Source organism: Dendrobates tinctorius, unplaced genomic scaffold (assembly GCF_039654945.1).
Source record: "Dendrobates tinctorius isolate UK_male_01 unplaced genomic scaffold, ASM3965494v1 ptg000062l, whole genome shotgun sequence".
Classification (NCBI taxonomy): domain Eukaryota; kingdom Metazoa; phylum Chordata; class Amphibia; order Anura; family Dendrobatidae; genus Dendrobates; species Dendrobates tinctorius.
In genome coordinates this window covers 13493671-13507355 of record NW_027361730.1, presented here as the reverse complement: position 1 = coordinate 13507355, position 13685 = coordinate 13493671, and the positions used below count along the sequence as shown (strand labels likewise).

The window sequence follows — 13685 nt, the reverse complement described above, 5'->3', positions numbered from 1 at the left end:
ATCAGGTTAAAGCAGCTTCTAGTCTCCCATGAAGACTATTGAACCATGCCAAAAGTAATAAAAAAAGGATTTTAAAAATATTAAAAAAGTATAAAAGTTCAAACCACCCCCCTTTCACCCCATTCAAAATAAAGTAATAAAAAAAAATCAAAACATACACATATTTGGTAGCACCGTGTTGAGAATCGCCCAATCAATATAAAAAAAGAATTAACCCGATCGCTAAACTGCATGACAAAAAAAAAAAAAAAAGTAAAAACTCCAGAATTACGTTTTATAGTCACCACAACAAAGCATTAAAATGCAATAACGGGCGATCAAAAGATGTTATCTGCACCAAAATGGTATAATTAAAAACTTCAGTTCGACACGCAAAAAATAAGCCCACCCCCAACCCGAGATGACAAAAAATGGAGACGCTAGGGGTCTCGGAAAATGACGCAACTTTTTTTTTTTTTTTTAATAAACTCTGGATTTTTTTTTTCACCACTTAAATAAAAAAGAACCTAGATATGTTTGGTGTCTGTTCACCCATTGACCTGGAGAATCATAATGGTAGGTCAGTTTTAGCATTTGGTGAACATAGTAAAAAAAAAATCCAAAAAACAGTTGTGGAATTGCACTTTTTTGCAATTTCACCGCACTTGGATTTTTTTTCCCGTTTTTGAGTACACAATATGGTAAAACCAATGGTGTCATTCAAGAATACAACTTGTCCCACAAAAAAACAAACCCTGACATGGTCATATTGACGGAAAAATAAAGTTATGGCTCTGGGAAGAAGGGGAGCGAAAAATAGAAACGCAAAAACGAAAAAGGACTCCGTCATGAAGCAGTTAAAACTAATGTAGTAGCAGCCCACAAATATGGTACAAAACTCAATACAGGTTACATGGTAGGAAAAACACAGCAAATTATTTTAGCGAAGTGTTCTTGCATTCGAAAGCACACAAAATGTAAGTTCATGCATGCTCTGTGTTATGGAAATATATATGTATATGTATTTCATCTAGATCTCACTTGCCTGCTATAGGCTATATGCTATATACTCTTATATACTCATATGCACACAGATACATATTCACAGTCTGAACCTTGTAACTAGTTGGTGGAAATGACCTGCTACCCCCCCCCCCCCCCATGAGCCAGCCTGGGGAGATGATGTTATCTCATGATAGCATTGTCTTGTGACATTTGTCCCAGACATACAGAAGAGGAAGTTAGACCAGATGGTCCAAGCCGATATTGGAGTCTTGCTGACATTGTAAGACAAGGGACAGTAGATCATATGATGTCTAAGTCACCTCTGGTCGGACACCCATATATGTTCATGTATTTAAGCTGACCAATTAGATAAGAAGTTCAGCCTTTATGTTAATGAGTAACCACTCCTTTGTACGAACTGATAAAACCAAGTATATTCAATAAACTTCCAGAGTTCTGCTGGAAAGGATTGCTAACTAGGCTTGGCGTCTTTTTCTTCCTTGAGCGCTCAATAAGACTGTCTAATTAGGACAGGCGGCAGCACACACAGAGATATATATCTACATCAATCAAAAATCCATAAAAAGTGGCGCAACAGACGCGAGGCTGTGGACAAAAACGCACGGGGATCCTGCTGACCGGAGAGGACAGAGGTGCCAGCCAAGGCCTTGGCTCATGGGAACGGAGATTTGCGCAACTCCATAAGTAAGGTAAGAAAATCTAGTTATCTTACCTGAATGTTCCCTGTGCCCAGTCCGGGTCAGCAACTCTAGCCGGTCAGTGTGGTCACCTAACCCCCAGGTAGTGTAAAAAAGTCCACGCTCTTATCCAAACCCTGGGATGAGCAAAGTGTCTGCTGTGGTCCTGTGTGTCTAGATCCGGGAGAGAGCTGGTGACTGATTTGTGCATGTGGTTGCTGGGAAACCGATAACAGGGGAGTTTGACTCGCTCAGATAGGTCATCACAAATACACCTGGACACAGGGGAAGGACAGAAGAAGCCTTGCCCAGGGACAGGTGGTGGGGTCTTACAGAGTTATCACAAGGCGAATCTCCCATCGAGCTATCACAACAAACACACCCGTGCATAGGAAGGGACAGGAGCGCCCACGCCAGGCACGTGGTGGTGTTAGCTTGGGGAAGTTATTGCAAGCCAAACCACTTGACAGTTTGCCACCAACACACCTCGTCACAGGGAAGGACAGGAGAAGCCGGTCCAGGTATCAGGTGGTGGCAATTTTGTGGGATTTATCACATTCCTGTTACGGACGAGCCAGGCAGGACATCCGATACAGCGTGGTAAACATTCCCGGGTCACCGAGCGCAGTGCACCCAGTGTGGTTGGCAGTTATCGGTTACCAGCAGCTGTTTGACATACGTGTCACAAAACAAGGGCTTCGATCTCTCCCCGGATGTCTATATGTGCATCAACCTGTTTTTTTACTGCTGATTTCCACAAAGATCTGAAGCAGAAAAAGTTTTTTCTTCCTTCTTGTACACTTCCTCTTTCTGCCTACAGGGTGTGCCCCTGATATATATATTTTTCATATTGTCATATTTGTACTCTGCTTTTCCCTATTTTAAGTTTTATCTTGCATTTTTGGTGGAGATTTTTATTCTTGTTACTGTAGTGTGAGAATTTTCGAGAAAGTTGGGTTTTTTGAGCATATCACTGTAGTCTCAGTCTGCTTTTTGGTTTCCATTGTTCTCAGAGAATTTTACTGAGAGACGCAGGCATAGAAAGAGGAAGTGGGTGCGTGTTCTGAATTCTGCACTAACACTTTTTTTTTATTGTTGGAGGTTGTACTGATTTTTGGATTTTTATTCTATTTTCTTTTTGGAGTGTTTTTCCAAGGTTTACCAACTTCTTGATTGTACCTTTTGTTTTTCTTTCTTTTTCCCTCCATTTTCCCTGATTTTATTGGTTTTTGATTTTCCTGAGTGGTTCTTTTTAAAGTTTATATACTTTTTGATTTTATCAACTTTTTGGGTTTTATCCTTTTAAAATCTTTTTTAAGGAAAAAAAAAAAAAAAAGAAAATCATTTTTCCCTTTTTATCTCTCTTAGTTTTCTTCTACCTTTTTGTGACATTTTATCACTTTTTTAGCTTTCACTTCTTTCTTAGTTTTTGTAAAAAAGAGAATTTTTACCTGCGTTTGGTTATTCCTGTGTTCTCTTGTCAGTTTTGATTTTCCATTTTTGTTTCCACTACTTTTGAAGTTTTTACTAAATATTCTGGGTTTTGTTTTTCCTTCCTTTTTAAGCAAGTTAAAAGGGGTTGCAAAGTTTTTAAAGTTTTGATCACTTTTTTTCAGTTTTTAAAACAGACACAGTATGTGGTTTTTCAAGAACAGTTTTTCTTCAAAGCTGTAGCATGGCATAATGTATTGAAAAGGAAAAGGGAAGTTTAGCTAGTGAATCTCAATTGCCGTCTGCATTTCTTAAAGTGACAGCGGATTTTACAGCGTAGAAGGTGCTGAAAGTTAGTGTGACAGGACAAGGATTATTTTTTACGTGTACAAAAAGTGTTTTCAGCGGCATTCTAATCTGTGACATCTGAGAGGGACCACAGATCTAAGCATGCCTTCTGTGACAGCAGAAAAGGGGGAGCAGTCCGCTCCCCCCACAATCTCCTCTCTCCCCACTCTTCCCTCCTCCCACCTCCCTCTATCTCCGCTATTCTTACTCCCACCTCCCCTCTCTCATCTATTTCTCCTCCTATACATCATCCTCCCTCACCATCTCTCTCCCCCCCCCTATCTTCTTCATCTCCGCCAATCTCTCCCCCTTCTCTCTCCCATCTCTCCCCCTTCTCTCTCCCATCTCTCCTCCCTCTCCACCTTCCTCACCAACACCCATCTCTCATCCTCCCTCATCACCCTCGTCTTCACTCTCTCCCCCTCTTTTGTCTCCTCCCGACTCTCCTCCACTATCTCTCACTTCTCCTATTCCCGACCTCTCCCTCCCGTCCACCTCTCTGTTCATTGTCACCAGCTGGCCCAGTGCCAGATCCAGACAGTGAGGTGTCCCTATTTCCACAGGGCACCCTCTCTAAAGAGACAGCTATGACAAAGGGAGAAGGAAGTGAATCACTCCCCACACACAACACAGGTGCCCTCCCAATACAAAAGCTAGAAGAAGGGAGGTGTGGTCCATCAGAGACAGCACCTGCTAAGTCTGAGACTGAAGATCCTATGTGCCAGACGGAGCTACAGTCTCAGAGGGGGGGGGGGGGGGGGGGAGTGCTGCCCACACACAAGACAAACACAATGGCACGTTTCCTCCTCTGATGAATATGAAGAGGGTATTATGCTACATAGTACTAGGGGAAACTCACAGACACCAAGAAGGCAGGGGCAGATAGAGCCAGAACTCTTACACTATGTGCCCTTCACCCCTAGTCAGGTGTTCAGTATTCTAGAAATCTGCCAGACCCAGATATGGACCTCATGCCATTTTACCAAAGAATGCAGCAGAGCCAGCAGACATATGCTGCAAACTGGAGTGATCGCTGGTCCATAATGGAGATAAAAGCAGGTGAAACACTCTGGCCAATCATGAAGGAACACTTCAAGCTTCCATCAGAATTAGATGTGCATTCCTGGGAATCAGAATCAAAGCTAATTGAACAGCTCAGAGAGTGGGCCAAAGCCAGACAAGCACTCAGCCTGCATAACATGAGCCAAGCCGAGACAGAATCTGTAGACGAGTTTCATGGCAGAGTGAGGCAAGTATTCCAAATTTTAGGCTTCACTATTCATGATCAGATACACGGACAAATGTTGGCACAGGCCTTTGTGCATGGACTAAGAGAACCAATCAAGAAACTACTGATAGTGGCCAGGCCTGAGTACAGGACAATAGCAGTAGATGCCCTGCTCGCAGTAGCCAGAAGAATTGAGTCCCTCCCAGGAGTGCGGAGGACAGTCCCTCCTGTGGTGGCCACTGATGTGGAGGAGCAACCACTCTTCAGGGACAGGAGACCTGTCAGGTGTTTCAACTGTGGCAACCTTGGCCATTTCCAGAACTAGTGCACAGCACCCCGGCAACCCAGGTCATCACGCAGAGGAATAGGCCAATAAAGAAACGCAGAAGACAATGAAGAACCCTGTCCATAGGACAGAGGCAAACCAGGTCCGCCAGACGTCACGCCCCTGACATGTGAAACCCCATCAGCGGACCCAATACCTCAAATCACTGGGGGCTGTCATATCTTTCCTTGCGGACACTGGTGCAGTCAGAAGTGAAAATCCCCGACCCCACCAGTCTATCAGAACACTCTGTGTCTTGTATGGGGATTAAAGGTCAAGACAGACGTTCCCCAGCTTGCGAGCCCCTGAGCAAGTGAACACTGCCAGGACACTCCATCCTGTTCCAGTTTACGGTGGAGACCTGCTCACCCCACCTGATGAGTGCAGACCTACTGCAGGAACTGAAGATGACCTGAAGTGTCCCATGAAAATGTGACCTTGACCTCTTCTCCACCCCTGACCCAAGAAGAATCAATCATGCCCATGCTGGTGGCCCTACAAGAGCCTCACTCGAACAACCGGCGCAAGCCTACCCAAGGAGGTGCTGGACATAGCACCCGGAAGCCTATGGTCCAAGGGAGACTTCAAGTTGCGCCAGTGCGCGTGTCACTCAAGTCTGGAACCCTGGATGCTCAGAGGGCCCAGCATCCGCTGCTCATCACCCAGAGCTAAACTGCCTCTGACCAACTGGAGGTCTAAGTGGAACTGCTGTTTAAGAAACGGCCTAAGTATTTTGGCATGGGCCAGGAAAACTCTCAACCCAGAAGGACCACAACCGCTTCGTGAAATGGCTGCACTGCTTCCGGCTCCAGCGCCAGAGGATCATCTTGGACAAGATTCTGAAGGTGCTCCCTGAAGTTAATCCAGGCCCTGGACCAGAAGACAGCCACTCAGCCCCTCAAACTGGTTAACAAATGCAGACCTGAGATCAAGCTGGGTGAAAGGAACGGCTGCTGGCTGGTAAAGAAGACGCCCCAGCAAAAAGACACCCTGCGAGAGCAAGAAAGCTCAGCTGGACGTCATCTCTGATGAAGAGGACCCCAGCTTGTTTTCCTGCCGGCCCTGTGCCAAAAGATGGGAGTCACTCACGGCACTGTGAAGAGCAAGGCCAGATTGAGCCGCCTCACCCATGGGAACCATCATGCAGTCCCAGCTTTTCTCGATCAAGAGGAAGACTGTGAAAGGAGAATCAGACTGGGTTGAATGGTGCATAACCTGAGGGCTGTGAGCGAAGCAACCGTGTTTGAAACCCCAGTTGTGCCAGATCTGCACTCTCTGCTGACAAACGTGCCAGCCACAGCAACGGTGTTCACGGCAATGGATCTGCCCGAAGCTCCCCTCAATGTTCCCCCTCACCTGGACAACCAGTTCCTGAAAACGCACAAGGGGGGTGCAGAGCAAATGGACAGTGATGCCCAAGAGGGACCAGAACAGCCTTTTCACAGCTCGCCAGAGCATTGTCCTCCATCCCCGTCAACTGGATTGCGGAGCATGCAGAAGTCATCGACATCGCTACCTGCACAGCGCTTTCCATGTCTCCTCTACTCTGCCTGGCGGAGGAGCAACGTAAGTTCTGCAAAAACAGAGTCCAGTGGTGTCAAAAGCAAGTTCCTGAAGACACCGTATCGCCCACTAGACAAAACACTTGACAGATGACCGGAGGACCGCAGAGGAGAAGATGGCTCCCTCAACAACTCCGAAGATGCAGGCCTTCCTTGGTCTAGTTTCGTACTGCAGAACTTGGATCCCTGGTGCTCCAGGCTTAATGCAGCCTCTGTACAATTGCATCAACGCATTGCAGCATTCATCTCGTACAGGAAACTGAAAGACTTCATGGTCTCTGCGCCAGCTCTAGGCCTCCCTGACTACAAGAAGCCATCCCGTCTTTGCCAAACAGAAAAGGAAGGACAAAGATGGAGAAGGTCATGCTATTGGCCAGTCCTAAAACAGACCCGCTGAGGAAAACCAGAGGCCTCTAGACTACCTCTCAGCCGGCCTGGATCCAGTTGCAAGGGGGGGCCCTCCTGCATGAAAACAATATCTGCAGCACACGCCCTCCTGACAGGGCTGCTCTCCACCACTCTTCAGTGGTCTCAGCCGTTACCTGTCTTTACTCCCACTCCCAAGGGGGATGCGGATACGGACCCTCAGATGAAAAATCTGAAAGATACCGTAGATGGCTCCAGTTTTGAAGATGATGAAGGAAGGTTCCACACAGGTTGTGCAGTGACCAGCAATCAAGACATCCTATGGTCCAGAAGTTTGTCAGCCAAGAGCCCAAAAAGCGGAACTGATAGAGCTGACGAAAGGCCTGCCAGATTGCGAAGAACAAAACTTCCAGGTACTTGCATGGCATAGCACATGACTTTGGACCCATCTGGGCTGCAAGAGACTTCATCACAGCAAGCGCGTCGACCGTGAAGCATCATGGAGTCATCAGAGACCTGCTGGATGCTCTTCAACCACTAAAAGTGGTGGCAGTGTTGAAGGTCAAGGTACACGAAAAACTGAACACAGTAGAGACATGGGGCATCAACATGGCAGACGTGGCAGCCAAAGAAACAGCCAGAGGAAGACAATATGGAAAATGGGAGAGGTCGTAGAGCCGGACGGCTACTACATACGACTGAAGACGAGAGAACCTGGCAAACAGAAGTCAATGGGAAAACCGGTGAAGACACCATCTCTGAATTGGACAGAAGTGCTGCCTCCTCCTCCACCAGCCAACGAGCTGAATCACTTCCAGGATGAAGGCTCTGACGTGGATATGAATTCTGAGGCAGAAGAATGGTGCCCACCTTTACCAGAAAGGATGTATTTGATGGAGAACATTCCAGAAGATTGTCCTCCACCACCCCCTCTTGGGGAAGCTTCTTCTCCAGCACAGTCCTACGGTCAGCAGTCCACGGCAACACTTACCCCGTCCCCCCGAGACGAGCTGAATGAGTCCGAAGGTATCCCAAGGCTACAACAGTTTGACCTTCCCCCTCATCCCCGGAGAATGTCAGCTGGATCTGTACCAATGCAAAGAGTCCCAAGTCCTCCTCTGACACAGTCTAACCTGAGTCTTCATACAGAGGGAGGGGAGACGCCACGGTATGGACATACATGAAACCTAAGCTAAAATCCCACAATCAGCTCAGAGAATGTCAATTACCACAACCCAGTCACTAAACCTGACAAAATAACTTCCTGAAACCTGTACAAGAAGTAGCAGGATCAAACTCTGAAGGAGGAGAAGGAAAGCTGGATGCTAAAAGGCAAAAGCACTGGGCCTCCAAGAAACCTGTCTACCTCAAAACGTCTACCTCAAAGTGTGTACCCTACGGTGGTTCAATGGGTATGTGGCCCCGCACAGAATTGAAGACACAGATGAATGACCTGATTGGACTTAACTCACACCTTAACAGCCAAATTCCCAGCAGCGGTTTGGCCTCCAACACATTCAACATCGGACAAGCGGGAAAAGTTCCCCCACGCCATCTGGCCTGAAGACTTCCCAGTAATCAACCAGTTGGCGAAGACTACTGCAAAGAAGCTACTCTCAAAAATAGTGTGCAGATATGGGGGTTCCAGAAGCGATAGCAAGTGATCAGGGACCCACATTCACAGCAAACCTGACTCAAGAGATCTGATCAGCAGTAGGGTCAGACTTAGGCCTACACACACTTCCCACCATCCTGCACCATAGACTAGGTGGGACATTTAAGAGCAGCATGCTAAAAAATTCTGCCAAGAAACAGACAAACCCTGGCATTGGACACTCCCATAGGCACAGAAAAAGCTGTCACCAATATGAAACTTTATTTGGGTCTAACCCCCAGGTTAGGGGTATTCTTTACTTAGCAGTTAACTATGCAAAATGATACTTTGTCTGCATGTGGAATTGAATTTATCAAGAATCTTGCTAATGTCCATTCTCAAGTTTTTCCTTCATTGCCAGGTCCAGATTCGGTGCCTGGTATGCACGCCCTGAAGTCAGGAGACTGAGTGTGGGTGAAAAAAGTCCGTAAGGAGAAGCACTCGATCCCAGATCCGATGGCCCTTCTCCAAGTGCTGACGCCACCAACCTGGAAGGAAAACCCCCACCTGGATCCACGCACCACATTGCAGGAAAAAGTCCTCATACCAGAAGATACACCTGAGCTGGAATGATGCTGTGGATGACCTACCTGACTGAATAAATCACCTACCTGATAGAGAATACACATGCACTGACTGCATAGACTGCTAACTAAGAGACTTTGATTACATTGCACCAAACCCCCATTAGGGACAGATCTCCTGACCACCAATTTGCAAAAGTCTGTACAGAGGGAAGATGTATGCGCTAGGCATGCGTCAGATCACTGGCAGCATAAAAGAGTTGCAGCACTTTGGGCCAGAAGCAGGATTTTTAGGGCAAGTGATATCTAAGGGGGGATTGTTATGGAAATATATATGTATATGTATTTCATCTAGATCTCATTTTCCTGCTATAGGCTATATGCTATATACTCTTATATACTCATATGCACACAGATACATATTCACAGTCTGAACCTTGTAACTAGTTGGTGGAAATGACCTGCTACCCCCCCCATGAGCCAGTCCGGGGAGCTGATGTTATCTCATGATAGCATTGTCTTGTGACATTTGTCCCAGACATACAGAAGAGGAAGTTAGGCCAGATGGTCCAAGCCGATATTGGAGTCTTGCTGACATTGTAAGACAAGGGACAGTAGATCATATGATGTCTAAGTCACCTCTGGTCGGAAACCCATATATGTTCATGTATTTAAACTGACCAATTAGATAAGAAGTTCAGCCTTTATGTTAATGAGTAACCACTCCTTTGTACGAACTGATAAAACCAAGTATATTCAAAAAACTTCCATAGTTCTGCTGGAAAGGGGATTGCTGCTAACTAGGCTTGGCGTCTTTCCTTCCTTGAGCGCTCAATAAGACTCTGTCTAATTAGGACAGGCCGCAGCACACACAGAGATATATATCTATATCAAATCAAAAATCCATAACATCTGTACATGAGTATGTTTTATAAAAGGACTGATGTCAATGAGGCAAGAACAATATCAAAAAGTAAAAAGTGCATAGTTCTAAATCAAACATTTTAATAATTATAGCACAGAAGAGTATAAAAAAATGTATACTATAGGTAAGTGTATGCCCCTAACAATACATATCACACAAAGTACAGAAAAAATAAACAAAAAAAAACAACAGATATAGCCTCCTCTCTATTCTGCCAAACATTATTAAAGTGGTGGGCAGAGCATGTGTCATATATTGGTGGTAGACAGGAATTATAAACCATACATTAGTTGTGCTGGTGATATAAGAAAAAGAAGGTAGCATATAGTAATTTTGTGATAGTATCACTACAAAAACCCCTACGAAAAAGCAGCCCCTTCTAGAGATAAGATCGATTCTCAGGACTTCAGTCCATCGGCTAGGTCAGTAACCTATGACTGCTGACAGGAGACTGTAAATTGAGCAGGGGGTGGACACGATGACCCTGATGGTCCCGTCCAACTATATTCTATGATTAAAACTTCTTAATTCCCAGCATTCTCTGCTCCTTTTCGGGTTAGCCAGGCTGGCCAGACGTCGTGTGCGTGTAATGTCACAACGATGACGTTGCGCTAGCTCTGGCTAATGAAAAGAGGACCCAAGAGTTAAGCCCCAGTCACACATAGTGATCTCGCTAGCGAGATCGCTGCTGAGTCACATTTTTTGTGACGCAACTTTGATCTCACCAGCGAGATTGCGGTGTGTGACACTGACCAGCGACCGGCCCCCCTGCCGGTTATCGCTGATAGTCCGGGAATAGCCAGGACATTTTTTTTGATCGCTAGTCTCCCGCTGGCCAGCACGCATCGCTGCGTGTGACAGGCAGGAGACCAGCGATCAGCGCGCTGGTAACTAGGGTTAACGCAGGGTTTCTAAGCACCGTGCGGTACTTAGTAACCCAATGTGTACCTTAGTTACCAACGCGCTGATGCAGGGAGCTGGTAACCAAGGTACACATCGGGTTTCTAAGTGACGCGCACTGCTTAGAAACCCAATGTGTACCTTAATTACCAGCTCCCTGCATCAGCACGCTGGTAACTAACGTACACAGCAACGCCGGGCGCTCGGCGTCGCTGGTGCTGATCGCTGGTGAAGCTGTCTGTTTGACAGCTCACCAGCGATCAAGTAGCGACTCACCAGCAATCCTGACAAGTTGATATTGCTGTCGGGATCACTGGTGAGTCGCTGTGTGTGACGGGGCCCTTGGGTACAATCTCAGGGATCCCTTCCAGTTGATTACTAACCTGACCGATGGATCAAAGACCTGCAAATCGGTTCTCCCATGTGTAGACCCTAACTAACCTCGGGGATTGGCAGCCTGTCTGCAGAGCACTAAATCATCATTTTCACAAGGCATCTTATAGCTGCCAGCTGAGTTTTGCCATAGGAAGACGCTACAGGTGTTTTCCTGAAACGTCTTCTTTGTCATTTCGTCATTGTGCTAGTTGTTTTCTCGGCGGCTTTGCTGCTGAAGTTATTTTCTTAAAATATATATATATAAATTAGTGAGCAGCTTTCAAAGCCACCAAAAGAGAGGTCAGGTAATTTCTTTTAGCTGCATCATAACTTTCAATACTTGAAGTTCGAATATACAGAATATATGCACAGCAAGTCGTTTTGACATTGAAGTGCATATGTTCATTCTTTTTTAAGCATTTTTTCATGAAGGTTCCAGAGTGGATCCGCCTAAAAAAAAAAAAAAACCCTCAAATAAAACCTAAGATTGATACAAAATGAACATATAGCCTTAAATAAGTATTTAAGTAAAAGCAATAGCGCATATAAGAAAGAGCCTTGAGGAGATCATTTGCATATTCCCAGTGCCTTCTGGGATAGGTGAAGAGTCTCCACGAGCTCAACGATCACTGGGTTTTGGCCGTTGCAGCTGAAAAGAGGAAAACCAGGGGAAGAGTCTTGAGGAGATCATTTGCATATTCCCAGTGCCTTCTGGGATAGGTGAAGAGTCTCCGCGAGCTCAACGATCACTGGGTTTTGGCCGTTGCAGCTGAAAAGAGGAAATCGGAAAACCAGGGGAAGAGTCTTGAGGAGATCATTTGCATATTCCCAGTGCCTTCTGGGATAGGTGAAGAGTCTCCGCGAGCTCAACGATCACTGGGTTTTGGCCGTTGCAGCTGAAAAGAGGAAATCGGAAAACCGCGTGCTTAACGGCACGCGAATTTTGGCTCATTTTTCATCGTTTTTAAGAAATCTCAAGATGGAAGAGGCCAGGAGCCATTTGGTGAGCTGCATTTCTTGCTACATGTTCACAGACTTACCAGTGGAAAAGCCAAACTTCACATGCCACAAATGCAAGCTTGTGTCCCTGTTGGAGGAAAAGTTGCAAAATCTCGAAGAGAGGTTAGCTACGTTGAAGATCATTAAGGAAGGTGAAGAGTTCTTGGACAGAGCAGAATTATCTCTTCATGTTACAGAAAGAGAAGAAATTCGAAGTGCACCTGAAGAAACAGAAGAATGGAGACATGTGACCCAGAGAAGCAGGAGGATCAGGAGGCAGTCAGCACCCATACTGCTCAGAAACCAGTACCAGGCTCTCATGCAGGAAAACGATGAAGAAATACATCAGGATAAGACTTTGCCAACAAACAGCAACCTTGTACGCCCTCAGAGGCCGCCTAGATGGAGAAAGAAAAATGTTGTGAAGAAGAAACGGAGAGTGGTGGTCATGGGGGATTCCCTGTTGAGAGGAACAGAGGCCGCTATCTGCAGACCGGATATAACTTCAAGAGAAATGTGCTGTCTTCCAGGTGCAAAAATTAAAGATGTGTCTGACAGGATATCAGGACTCTTCAGACCTACAGATGACTACCCATTCCTGCTACTACATGTGGGGACAAATGACACCGCAAGAAATGACCTGGAAACCATCTGCAGAGACTTTGAAGACTTAGGCAAGAAAGTGAAAGAACTGGGAGCGCAGGTGGTCTTCTCTTCCATCCTCCCAGTGAATGGCCATGGAACAAGGAGGTGGAATAAGATTCTGCAGGTGAACAACTGGCTACGTCGATGGTGCCGTCAGCAACGATTTGGATTTCTGGATCACGGAGTGAATTACTTATACGATGGACTACTTGCTAGAGATGGGGTGCACCTTACGAAGACTGGAAAGCATGTATTTGGAAGTCGCCTTGCTACACTTGTAAGGAGAGCTTTAAACTAGAACAACATGGGAAGGGAAGCAAAAGACCAGATAAAGCCATACACCTGACAAATGCTATTGAGAACTCTGCAATTAGAAGTGGAAGGGAAGAACAAAGACAAAAGAATCTTATTAATAAAAATATTGGAGAAAGAGAAACCAATCACAATCTAAAATGTTTCTATACTAATGCACAAAGCATGGGCAACAAACAAGGAGAATTGGAACTACTAACACAGGAAAAGAAATATGATGTCATTGGAATCACTGAAACTTGGTGGGACAATACACATGATTGGAATACAAGACTAGAAGGATACAACTTATTTGCAAGAAACAGACTTGATAAACGAGGAGGAGGTGTCGCATTGTATGTTAGGAACGCGTATATCTGCACAGAGATTGAAGCTTCAGAGACTGGAAGTTCTGTGGAAACTGTTTGGG

The 13685-nt window shown here is 45.7% G+C and overlaps 1 protein-coding gene across 4 annotated transcripts in view; it reads right to left on the bottom strand.

Annotated features, from left to right (window-relative positions):
• LOC141092929 (uncharacterized) overlaps positions 1-13685 on the bottom strand; it is a 128794-nt gene that overhangs the window by 61463 nt on the left and 53646 nt on the right. The gene's annotated exons all lie outside the window — the stretch shown is intronic.